The sequence below is a fragment of the Suricata suricatta genome, chromosome 9, assembly GCF_006229205.1.
Source record: "Suricata suricatta isolate VVHF042 chromosome 9, meerkat_22Aug2017_6uvM2_HiC, whole genome shotgun sequence".
NCBI classification, from domain to species: Eukaryota; Metazoa; Chordata; class Mammalia; order Carnivora; family Herpestidae; genus Suricata; species Suricata suricatta.
In genome coordinates, this window is record NC_043708.1 from 106,559,272 (window position 1) to 106,569,851 (window position 10,580).

At 49.0% G+C, this 10,580-nt stretch overlaps 1 long non-coding RNA gene across 1 annotated transcript; it reads left to right on the top strand.

The window, feature by feature from the left end:
* Nucleotides 1–428: 428 nt before the first annotated feature.
* On the top strand, nucleotides 429–2,007 carry LOC115302043. The gene is made up of 3 exons (XR_003913401.1): nucleotides 429–587; nucleotides 862–955; nucleotides 1,210–2,007. It is a non-coding gene; the product is annotated as an uncharacterized LOC115302043 (long non-coding RNA).
* Nucleotides 2,008–10,580: the final 8,573 nt, after the last annotated feature.

Genomic DNA, 10,580 nt, shown 5'->3' on the forward strand with positions numbered 1-10,580 from the left:
ACAAGCCACCCCGTAAGGAGTGTGGAGCAGGGACCAGACTGAAGAGGGCTGGGTGAGTTCAGTGCCTACGCCAAAGGGCCCATGACCCTAGGATCCAAGACTCCTGCCTTTCCTTTTGGGAGAATAGGGGAGCAGGAAGGGGTGGGGTCGTAGCTCCAAAGATAGAAAACGCCTTCTACCTAAAGAGGTCCCACTTGCTGGTCAGCAACCAAAGATTTTGTGGGACGCTCTCTGGAAAGGAGGGCTGGGCCTTGTAATTTAACCTTAGTCTCCGAGGGGGTGTCTGACTAGATGAAAGGCCACAGCACTTAGAGGATGTTACAGAACCTCCTTCTGGGGAAAAGAGCCCAGGAAATGGGCGGAGACTGTCCCAGACACCCAGTTGGATTTGATGGGGCAGATGAAAGCACAGGAAGTGGCCCAGCATTCAGTTGTGGGCTGCACCCTAGACATCTTCACAGACCGGGGGCCAGGGGCCTTGGCATCCAGGGATCCTTGAAGGCTGGAGTCCAGGGAGGCCTCTTCCAGTAGATGAAGCAGATCTGGATGCCTATCCCGGCCCTGCCTTTTGTGAGCTGTGTCCGTGGGTAAGTCACATGGCATCTGAGTGGGGTTTTGCCCCCTCTTGGGGTTGCTAGCCCTCTCCGAGAGCAGGTATACGATGTCCCTAACACAAAGCTGGGGGAGGAAGTGGTTTGAATCCCACATCTTGATTTACTGAGGGTATAGTCACTCTTCGAAGTTTCTTCCTCAGCTTGGGGTCAGCCCAGACCAAATGTGGTTTCCCCTCTTTGTGTGTGAGCTTGTGTGCGTGTGTGCCGTGTGCGTGCGTGTTTGTTACCTGCCCTTCACTGGCCACAGGGTTCACCCGGGGAACCCAGGACTCGCAGAGCTGCCCAATGTGCTGAGATGATCTTGGACCCAGCCAGATACCCGTATACCTGGGTAGACCACAGTGAGTGCTAACGGGGTGTGTCCTGCCGATGGGTGAAAGTGGGGTGGGGTATTGCCCCTGGAAAATTAAATAATGTTGCAAACCATAGAAAATAAAATCACATAAGCAATCGCATTCTCTTCATGTTAATTTTGACTCCCATAGATTTTCCGAAATCTTTGATGCCTCCATGTAATTTCCATGTTCGAATCTGGCATGAGTCTGGGTCCGATTTGATACCAAATCAGCTGGTTAAATATCTCCTATGTTTCTAGGTCTTTCAGACAGCACCTTCGCTTCCAGACTATGTGTCCCCGGCAAGGTTTGGGAGTCACCGAGAGTTACCGCTCAGAGAGACTTGGGATCTAGATGTGGTTCTCCACCAGCCCAGCTTTGCCAAGTGGCCTCACCTTACCAAGCCTCCGTTTGCCAGTTCTGTTTGGAAAACAGCAGTGTCTACCTGCGTCCTACCTCACAGGGTGACGAAAGGCTCGAGGGGATGGAAGAGCTGTGAAATGCCAACTCAGTCCATTCCAGCTGATTCTCACCTGAGGGAACTTCACAGTGACGGCTCCAGACTCTGCACATGAGTTGTGCTAGGCTCTAGAACTTAGAGGTAGCGGGACCTACCCTCTGCCCCCATGAGTCAGAGTCTGTCCTTATTTCTAGAAGAGGAATTCCAGTCTGTGTGGTTTTGTGCCTATATAGCATGGAGTCTGTCTGCCTGTGATTTTTTGACAGTGGGAATTCTTAACCATGCTTGCCTCCCTCCTCGCAATGCTCTCACCCTTTCCCCACCCCCGCATGCTTGCTCTGCAGAAATGTAGAGTCGGGTGGGGTCGTATGCCCTCCAGTCCCTATGGCAGTTGAGGCCAATGAGGCTCAGAGGAGTGAATGACTCACCAAGACCCCATGGCAAGATGGTGGTTGATGGGAGACCAAGTCCCCTACCCTTTTTTTTTTTCAAATAGCTTAGCAGGATTTAATGTACCTTTGTTTTCAACACATTCATACTGAATAAATGATATTCATTAAGCCAAAAAAAGGGGGGAAATGGAGAAATTTGTATTGTTTTGATTACATTGTTTGAAATATAAATATGCAGGTTTTAGTACCAAGAAAAAATCCGAGTTGTGTTTCTCAGAGTCTTAAACAGAGCCTAGGAGGTTTTCACACGTCTGTTAGAAAGAATGCACAAACAAAAAAATTCCAGAAAAAAACGGACTAAAAGTTCTTTGGTGGCTGAGGCAGTCAGGAAGAGAGGTGACATCTGACCAGAGATGAAATGGCCGTGTTTCACTTTGTGCAGGGTCCCAGTTGGCGGACTTGTGATACTATAAAGGCGGCAGGGAGAGGACCAGGCTGCGGGGACCTAGGAATAGGTGTGACAGGAACATGCCACGCACACATTTCTTTCCCACCAGGGAGTCACAGAGCAGAAAGACTGGGAAGCTCAGAGCGGGGTGGCCGGGGAGAGTCTGTGCCATGAAGGGCCGGGAGGAAGGGCTGACCCAGCCCTGGGATTTCACCACCCCCACGGGGGCTCACGATGAGTAAAAGGAGGACATCTCAGGGAAGACTCCTCCCAGCTCCTGTGGACCAAGCCTAGAGGAGCCAGTGCCTGGAAATACTCCATGTTGTCCGAGGCCCGTGTAGACAAGGGAAGGATCGAGGTGCCTGGACTAGCCTTCCTGCCCTTCTTCAAGGGAAAACGTGGCCTTTGTTCCAGGCTTTCCCAAGACTGTCTCCTTGAGTTTTTCCCACAGAAGTCACCAACTGGACACCTGTGGGCTTTATGTGGGCTGCAGATGGCTTTTATTGGATGAGATGTCCTTTCGGCAACTGTATTCGTTGCCAGCATTGAAACACTGGGTGTTTTCACATTAAAAAAAAAAAAAATCTGGCCTTTCTTGAGAACCTGGGAAATCGGGCCACACTGGGCCGGGTTCCCGCATGACCACCATCGCTGGAGCTGGTTAAGTCCCCACCACCCTTTGGCCACAAGCATGTTTGCCTTGGTCCCCACCCAGCCACTCACTCAGTTTCATTACCTGCCTGGCCCCACAGCCTGTGCATTTGTGACCCATGCCTAAGTCTGTCTTTATTTTCTAGACAAGGACGCTGAAGGCCTGGCTTAAGAGGCGTGGAAATTGGTGCTCTGAGGGTACTTCCCCTGGTTTGATACTTGTTGTCCCGCCCCCCTCCCCTCCTCCCCTCCCCCAGGATATCCCCACTCTGTTAAAGCAGCTCCAAGCTCTGCTGGCCAAAAACAGCTGGACCAACAGAAGATGCAGAGACGTTAGCCCTCACCCCACACCCACCATGGAATGTGCCCCCTCCCCAACCCCCCAAGAGCCATTGCAATTTCCAGATTAAAGATTCCAGGCAGGCTGGGGCATCTTTCCCACCCAGTGTCTGGGACCTATTTTCTCCTTCAAGTCCTTACAAGTTCGAAGTCTCTCACAACCCAGGGTCTTGAAGGCGTAGCTGCCTTTCCTGACAGCCTAGGCTGCTCAGACATCAGGTTTCCTCTGTTCCTTTTCCACACACCCGGCTCTAGCCTTTGGTCTGGGCGCAGATTGTCAACATTAAATAAGCCCTTCTTGTGCTCCACTCATAACAATCCTTTAGATCCTGGAAACCAGGCTGTGCAGCTCTGCGTATGTATAGACCTCATTTTCACACAACAGGCTGCCTAGCAGATGGGGACCCAGACCAGCCTCCAACATTCAGCTGAGAGTTAGGATGTGGGAAACTAGGTGGCTTTTAACCAGCCCGGACTGCTGCCAGTGTTCAACCTTAGAAAGTTTTCACAGGGGAAAGAAGAAAAAAAACCAACCCAACAACAACAACAACAACAACAACAACACATACACACACACACACAAACCAACAAAACCACAGTTTTCTTTGCTCCCCCAAACCAGATGGCAGATGGTATGGAACCAATAAAGCACAGATTCAAACGTTTGTTTATTTAACTTTGAATGTAATATGGCTTTGTGGTCCCTTGCAAGAAAACACCAACCTTCCAACCGAAGAGTAGACGGATTCGAAGAACCTCAGAGCCGCATTGGGAGGTGCTCCTGAGGAGGCCATCGAGAGGGGCCAGGGATGACCAGTGGCCCGCCTGCCTCTCTGGGTGAAGACCCAGGAGGTCCTCACAAATGCCGCCTGACGCTCGGTTTCTTTTCCTGGTCTTTTGTCAAGGTTCAGTCCAAAAGGCAGCCAGCCACATGAGGACTGTTTCTGCGTCATTTCCAAAACAGCTGTGGGAGATGTCGCTCCGGGCCACCCGTGCGAAAGACCATGAGAAAACGTGAGGCCCGAGCCCTTTGAGGAAAGGCGCTCTTCCACGGTGCATTGGGGTTTGTGATATTAGAGAACAAGAGTCATGGGACGCAGCGTGGTTCCCATTTTGCTCTGGTTTTCCAGAGACCTCGAGTGAAATTATATGCTCCGTTGAAATAACTATCGACATTAGTTAAGATTCTTTGGGTTACAAGGGGCAGAAACCCAGCCCAGACTCCTTTGAATAAAAAGATAATTTATCAGGTTAAGTAAGTGCAGATGGTGTAGAGATGGCTGGGTTCAAGGGCTTCATGTTACCAGGGCTCCCTTATATAGGGGCTTTTCTACAAGGCAGCCCCATATCTTAAACTGTCCACAAAGTCACATCGTATGAGGTTAGCAACCCCAGCAGAAAGAGAATCTTTTCCATCAACCCTGTCAGCAAAGTCCTGCGTGGCAAATATGCTTGTTTTTGTTTTGTTTTTAACTTTTTTATGTTTATTTATTATTGAGACAGAAAAAGAGCACAAGTAGGGGAGGGGCGGGGAGAGAGGGAGACACCGAATCTGAAGCAGGCTCCAGGCTCTGAGCTGTCAGCACAGAGCCTGACGTGGGGCTTGAACCCACAAACCGCGAGATCATGACCTGAGCTGAAGTCGGATGCTTAACGGACTGAGACACCCAGCTGCCCCAAATGTGCTCATTTTTGAACTAGTATAGTGGCCAGAGACTTGGGGTACTCTGGCCAACTCTGGGTCCTGGTGACCCTCCCTATAGGTGGGAAGAGGGCCAAGCTTAGCATTACCCTAAGCACATGGAATATATGCCCTATTGGAAATACGGGGTGGGGGAAGCTAGGCCAGTAGATGCCTACTTTAGCCTGGGATTCTGACATAGCTTTCTGTCTCCTACACTAATTCGTTCCCTCTCTCTCTCTCTCTCTCTGTCTCTGTCTCAGTGAGGTTAGTAAATATGCATCTTTCATGGTAAGCAATCCTAAAATTATGGAAAGGAGAGGCCTGGCAGGGAGCTGCCTTGTTCAAAGTCTGTTTGCAGATGAACTGCAGAGCTTGGAGCCCGGAACCTGATTTCAGATCCAGGGCTCTCCCTGTTCCCTGTCCAACTATGGTTTCTCACTTTCCTATGTCGCTCTCCCAAGGACTGATCCCATGTTCATTTTTCAGACCCTTGTTCTGGAATCTTCTATGAAATGGTTGGCAAACATTTCTCACCAGTGTAAGAACTTACAACAGATAGGAGTAAACTTCCCAGGACTCTCCCCTGCACTATATGGGTCTTCCACACCCAAGAGAACGCATACTTTAGGAAAGATTTCTGCATCAGTTTGTTAACTGCTGAGTAACAAGTTAGCACAAATGTAGCAACTTAAAAGAACACACACTTTGTCACCTCACAGGCTCCATTAGCCCAGAAACCAGGTGTGGCTCAGCTGGGTTCTCTACACAAGAGCTGGCAAAGCTGCAGCCAAGGTCCAGGCTGGGTTGCAGTCTCATCAGGAGGCTCAACTGGGGAAAGATCCACTTCCAAGCTCAGTTAGATTGTGGCCAAAGTCATTTCCTTGTGTCTCTATGACTGAGGTCCCTGGCCTTTGGCTGGCTGTGAGCTGGAGGCTGCCCATAGGTCCTGGAAGCCAGCCCCCCAGTTTCTTATCATATGGGCTTTCTCAACATGGCTGATAATGTCATCAGGTCAGTGAGGAGAAACTTTCACTCAGGTCTGGAGTTTTATATAAAGCACCATAATCATGTGCTTGAAAGCCCATCATCCTTGCCTTGTAACGTAGCCTAATCATGAAAATGCCATCCCATTACCTTTGCCATAGACTGTAGAAGCAAGTCACAGATTCTGCCCAGGGTGGAAATCATTTGGGTGACCTTGGGGTCCTCTTCCACGATCCTTTACACCTTGGTGATCACCCTGCATGTACCCACATCTATGTAACGGAGAGTGCCTGCTCCGTGTTGGGTGTCATAGTGGTCCCTGCAGACGGCCAAGTGGAAATGATGGACCCATGAGTGGATAATGGCTCTATAGTAAGGCACCAGGTCAAAGGCTGCCTATTTGAAGGGTTTAGGATCACAGAGGATAGAGTTTCTCCTTGGTCTGGAAAAGCAGGGCAGCAGGTCAGAGAGAGCTTCTGAAAGGAGCTGACACTGGCATGCCGTTGATGGATTAGTAGGACCTTGAGGAAGAACAGAAAGGATGGCAGAGGAGGCCAAGATGCGGAGGCAGAAAGGCAAGGGGGATCTGGGGAGCCACAAGTGATCTGGTGTGACCAATACAAATGCACTGGGGAGATGGGGGGAAGGCCAAGTCACCAGGGACTTAGACACCAAGCTTAGAAGTGTCTTCCTTCCGTTGTCTGTCGAGGGCCACCGTGCGGCTATAATTTGGGAATTGGGGGCAGTGGTATGATCAGGTCTGGGCTGCAGGGAAAGAGGACTTCTAGCAGGAGGCTGAGCAGGGAAAGTCACAGCTATGGGTACTAAGGAGGGGCCTCCTTCCCCCACTCCCCAACATGAACCCCAGGGAAGGCAGACCTTCCTAGAGCCATTTCAGGCAGCCAAGTTGTCAGAATGATGAGGACTGCAGCCTCGCAGCTGAACCAAAGAAGAAAAAAGTCCCAACAAGCCCCATTTCACTGCCCTTGACCTTGTAGTAGAGCTCTAAGTGCAAAATCTGTCATCTATTAATCTGTTAGAAGTTGACAAAAGGGACTTTGATCAGAGGTTGTTTTTCCCCCCCTTCTTAAGTTTCCTGATGACACATAATAGCCCATTTCAGCCAGAGGGCCGGAAGCACGGGCCTCATTCCGTTCACTTCAACCCCAGTGGCCTCCCGCCCCGTGGCTCTCTCCCCGCCCCGATATTAATTGGCCTGTAAGTGGTTACATGTGTTCCTTTTTATGTGTCAGTTGGAGTCTGTTATTTGAACTTCACAGCTATTTGGGAACACAGGAGTGATGTTCTGGGCCCCAGTTGGGGAATGGAATGGTCCAGAATATGTTGTACCGGCTCCTACCTCCTGATTCTTTCCTTCCACTATGTCCTGGGGTCTTGATGCCTCCCCCCACCACCCCTGCTCCCTCCCCATCACACTCCTCTGAGTTAGCACCCCCCGCCTCCCCAGCACTGCAGCCCAGCTCTTGGAACCATGAAGTTCACGGCCAAGAAAAGCCTCAGGGAGTCCCAAACTATAGCTTCTGGTTTTAAAGAAATGAAAAGCCCCAGAGATGGGGAATGTTTTTTAATGAAAATAACATTTGCTGAAGGGCTATCATGTACATATTTCTTACATGTGTTCTCTTGTTTCATCCTCAAAATAACTCTTTGCATCAGGAACTACATCGTCATTTTCAGATGGGGGACCTGGAGCCTGAGACTCTAAGCAAGAAGGCTCTAGGGCCCGATTGCCAACAACGAGGTTCTGTTTCTAACTCTTACCAGCTGTGTGATCTTGGGCGCCTTGTTTAGCATCTCTGCGTCTCAGACTGCTCGTCAATAATGGGTCTACTAATAACACCTACTTCAAAGGGCTGTTGTGAGGATTAAATTGATTGAGGGGTTTTAGGGGCTCAGGGCAGGGCTTGGGGTACAGAAAGCACTTAACATGTGTCAGCTGATGTTGCTTTACAAGGCAGTGTGGCCCCATGATGCAGAACACTGTTTCTGGAAGGAGAAGCCCTTGGTTTGAATTTCAGCTACCCCAGTCGGCTGTGTGAGTGTGACTGAGTTACTTATTTACTCAGTTTTCCCATCTATGTAATGGGGATATTCCTGACAGTTGGCGGTGGGGAGGAGTCCCTCAGTGAAATGCTTAGTTCCCCACAATTACCTTGGAGTGAATTTCATCAATGGATAAGCCCCATTCAACCTCACAGAGATTTTCACCTGATATTGGGTGACTCGATTTATTTCTATTTATTTTTGAAATTTTTAACTTTTTAAAGGTAATCTCAATGCCCAATGTGGGGGCTTGAACCCATGACCCTGAGATCAAGAGTTACATGCTCTACTGACTACATCAGCCAGGTGCCCCTTGTGATCCATAAGTATGAATGGATTTCAAAAAATTATGGGGCATATCATCAGTGAGTAGAGAAGATTTTGCATTAAAAAAAACAATGGAAAAAGAAAAGGGGGGCTCAAACCAAGAATAAAATAGAGTTCTTGAAAATTAGCATTAACAGACCAAAAAAACATGTTAAACGACACATTTGGAACATGAGAAGAACTCTCAGAAAGTAAAAACAAGAGATAACCAGACTGAGAAGAGGAAAGATAAGAAAATTGGAGGGTACATCTAGGATATCTGGCATCCAAATAGAGTTCCAAAGAGAGGAAAATGGAGAAAACACAGGGGAGGCAATATTTAAGGAAATAATACAAAAATAAAACTCTCAGAACTGAAGTCACGAGTTTCCTTGACTGAATTCACCACATGCTCCACACAGCCAATGATGAAAAGACCCACATCAAGGCAAATTATTGCGAAATGTCATAATACCATGGATAAAGGGAAGATATTGAAAGCTTCCAGGAAGGAAAAATGAAAAACAAAAACAAAAACAAAAAGACATGTGTAAGAGATCAGGTTACAGGATGGCACTGGATTTCTCAACACTAGTTCTGGAAGCTAGTTTACACCCTAGAATTCTATACCCAGCCAAACTATTAACCAAGTGTGGGCTCACCAGCAGTGACACTGTAAACTAGAAGCAAAGAGGCACTGTTTTCAACATGCTGAAAAAAAGACTGACTTACAATGTAGAGTTTATACCCAGTCAAAATAATGATCGTGAAGAGGCTCTAAGGCCATTTTTAAAACACACATTTCGGGGCACGTGGGTGGCTCAGTCGGTTAAGCATCTGACTTCAGCTCAGATTTCGGCTCAGGTCATGATCTCACAGTTCATGAGTTTGAGCCCCACGTCAGGCTCTGTGCTGACGGCTCAGAGCCTGGAGCCTGCTTGGGATTCTGTGTCTCCCTCTCTCTCTGACCCTCCCCTGCTCACCCTCTGTCTGTCTGTCTCTGTCTCTCTCTCTCAAAAATAAACATTAAAAAAATTAAATAAAAATAAAACACAAATATCTTCTAAATTTGCCTTCCAGTTTTCCTGGCTTAGGATGCTACAAAAGGGAATGTTCTGCCAGAATGAGGGCGTCAACCAGGAAAGAGGCAGACGTGTATCCACAAAGGAGATAATCCCGTGGTGGAAAAAGAGAAGGGGTCTCTAAGGACTCACGGAGAGGTGCCAGCTATGGCCCAGATGCTGCGCTCCGTCTCATCCTGCCGTTGAGGCCCCACCTTACTGTGGCTGGCGCTGTGGGTCCTCTGGCAGCTGGCAGACTCTCCATCAGGCCCCATCTGGTTCCTGAGCCTCCCCACCGCAGCTCCTGAGCTGCCTTCCTCCCCAAACCCTTCACCGGGCAATGGAGAATTCTGGAACCCTCTGTACTGAGTAGCAACGGAGGATGACTCTGGCACTACCTTCCACTATCTAGGCCTGAATGTCACACCCCGATTGCCTCTTCTTTCAAACAGGATAATAATCATAGCAGTGAAGTCACAAAGTCACGGTGAGGATGGAGCAAGCGGATGTTCCCAATCACGAAGCACGTAGAGCGGCACCTGGCACGTGGTAACGCAATGCTGGTGGCTGTTAGGTGACATACATTACGGAGCGACGTGAAGGTCAACCTGTAACAGATTGGGAACACATTCCTTTAAACTTCAGCCACTGCCAAGGTGAATTCGTCAGCTCCTCATTGTCACATACACCTAAACGCTCCCAGACGAGAGGCTTTTCCACTCATGAGGCCAGTACAGGTCTGCCCACATCGCTTCCTGCTGATCTTGGATGGAGCGACACCTCACGCTAAGGGAGGAAGAAGCCAGTCTCTCTTCAGCTCACGAGTCTGGCCTGGCTGTCCTCTTCAGAGTCACCTTGACCCTTTCTTGGCAACCATCCTCCCATGTCTCTAGCTGCTTCCTCCGTAAACCCTTGGATCCTGACCAGGTCATCATTTCTGCTAAGAAGCCTTCTCAGGACCCAAAATGATTAGAAATCCCATGGCACATTCTCTTGGTGCCTGGAGTATGTTTGATTTTTTTATTTTTATTTTTTTAATTTATTTGTTTTGAGAGAGAGAGAGAGAGAGAGAGAGAGAGAGAGAGAGAGAGAGAGAAAGAGCAAGTGGGGGAGGGGCAGAGAAGAGAGGGAGAGAGAGAATCCCATGTGGGCTCTGCACTGTCAGCACAGAGCTGGGGCTCCATCCTGCCAACCGTGAGATCACGACCTGAGCTGAGATCAAGAGTCCGATGTTGAACCGTC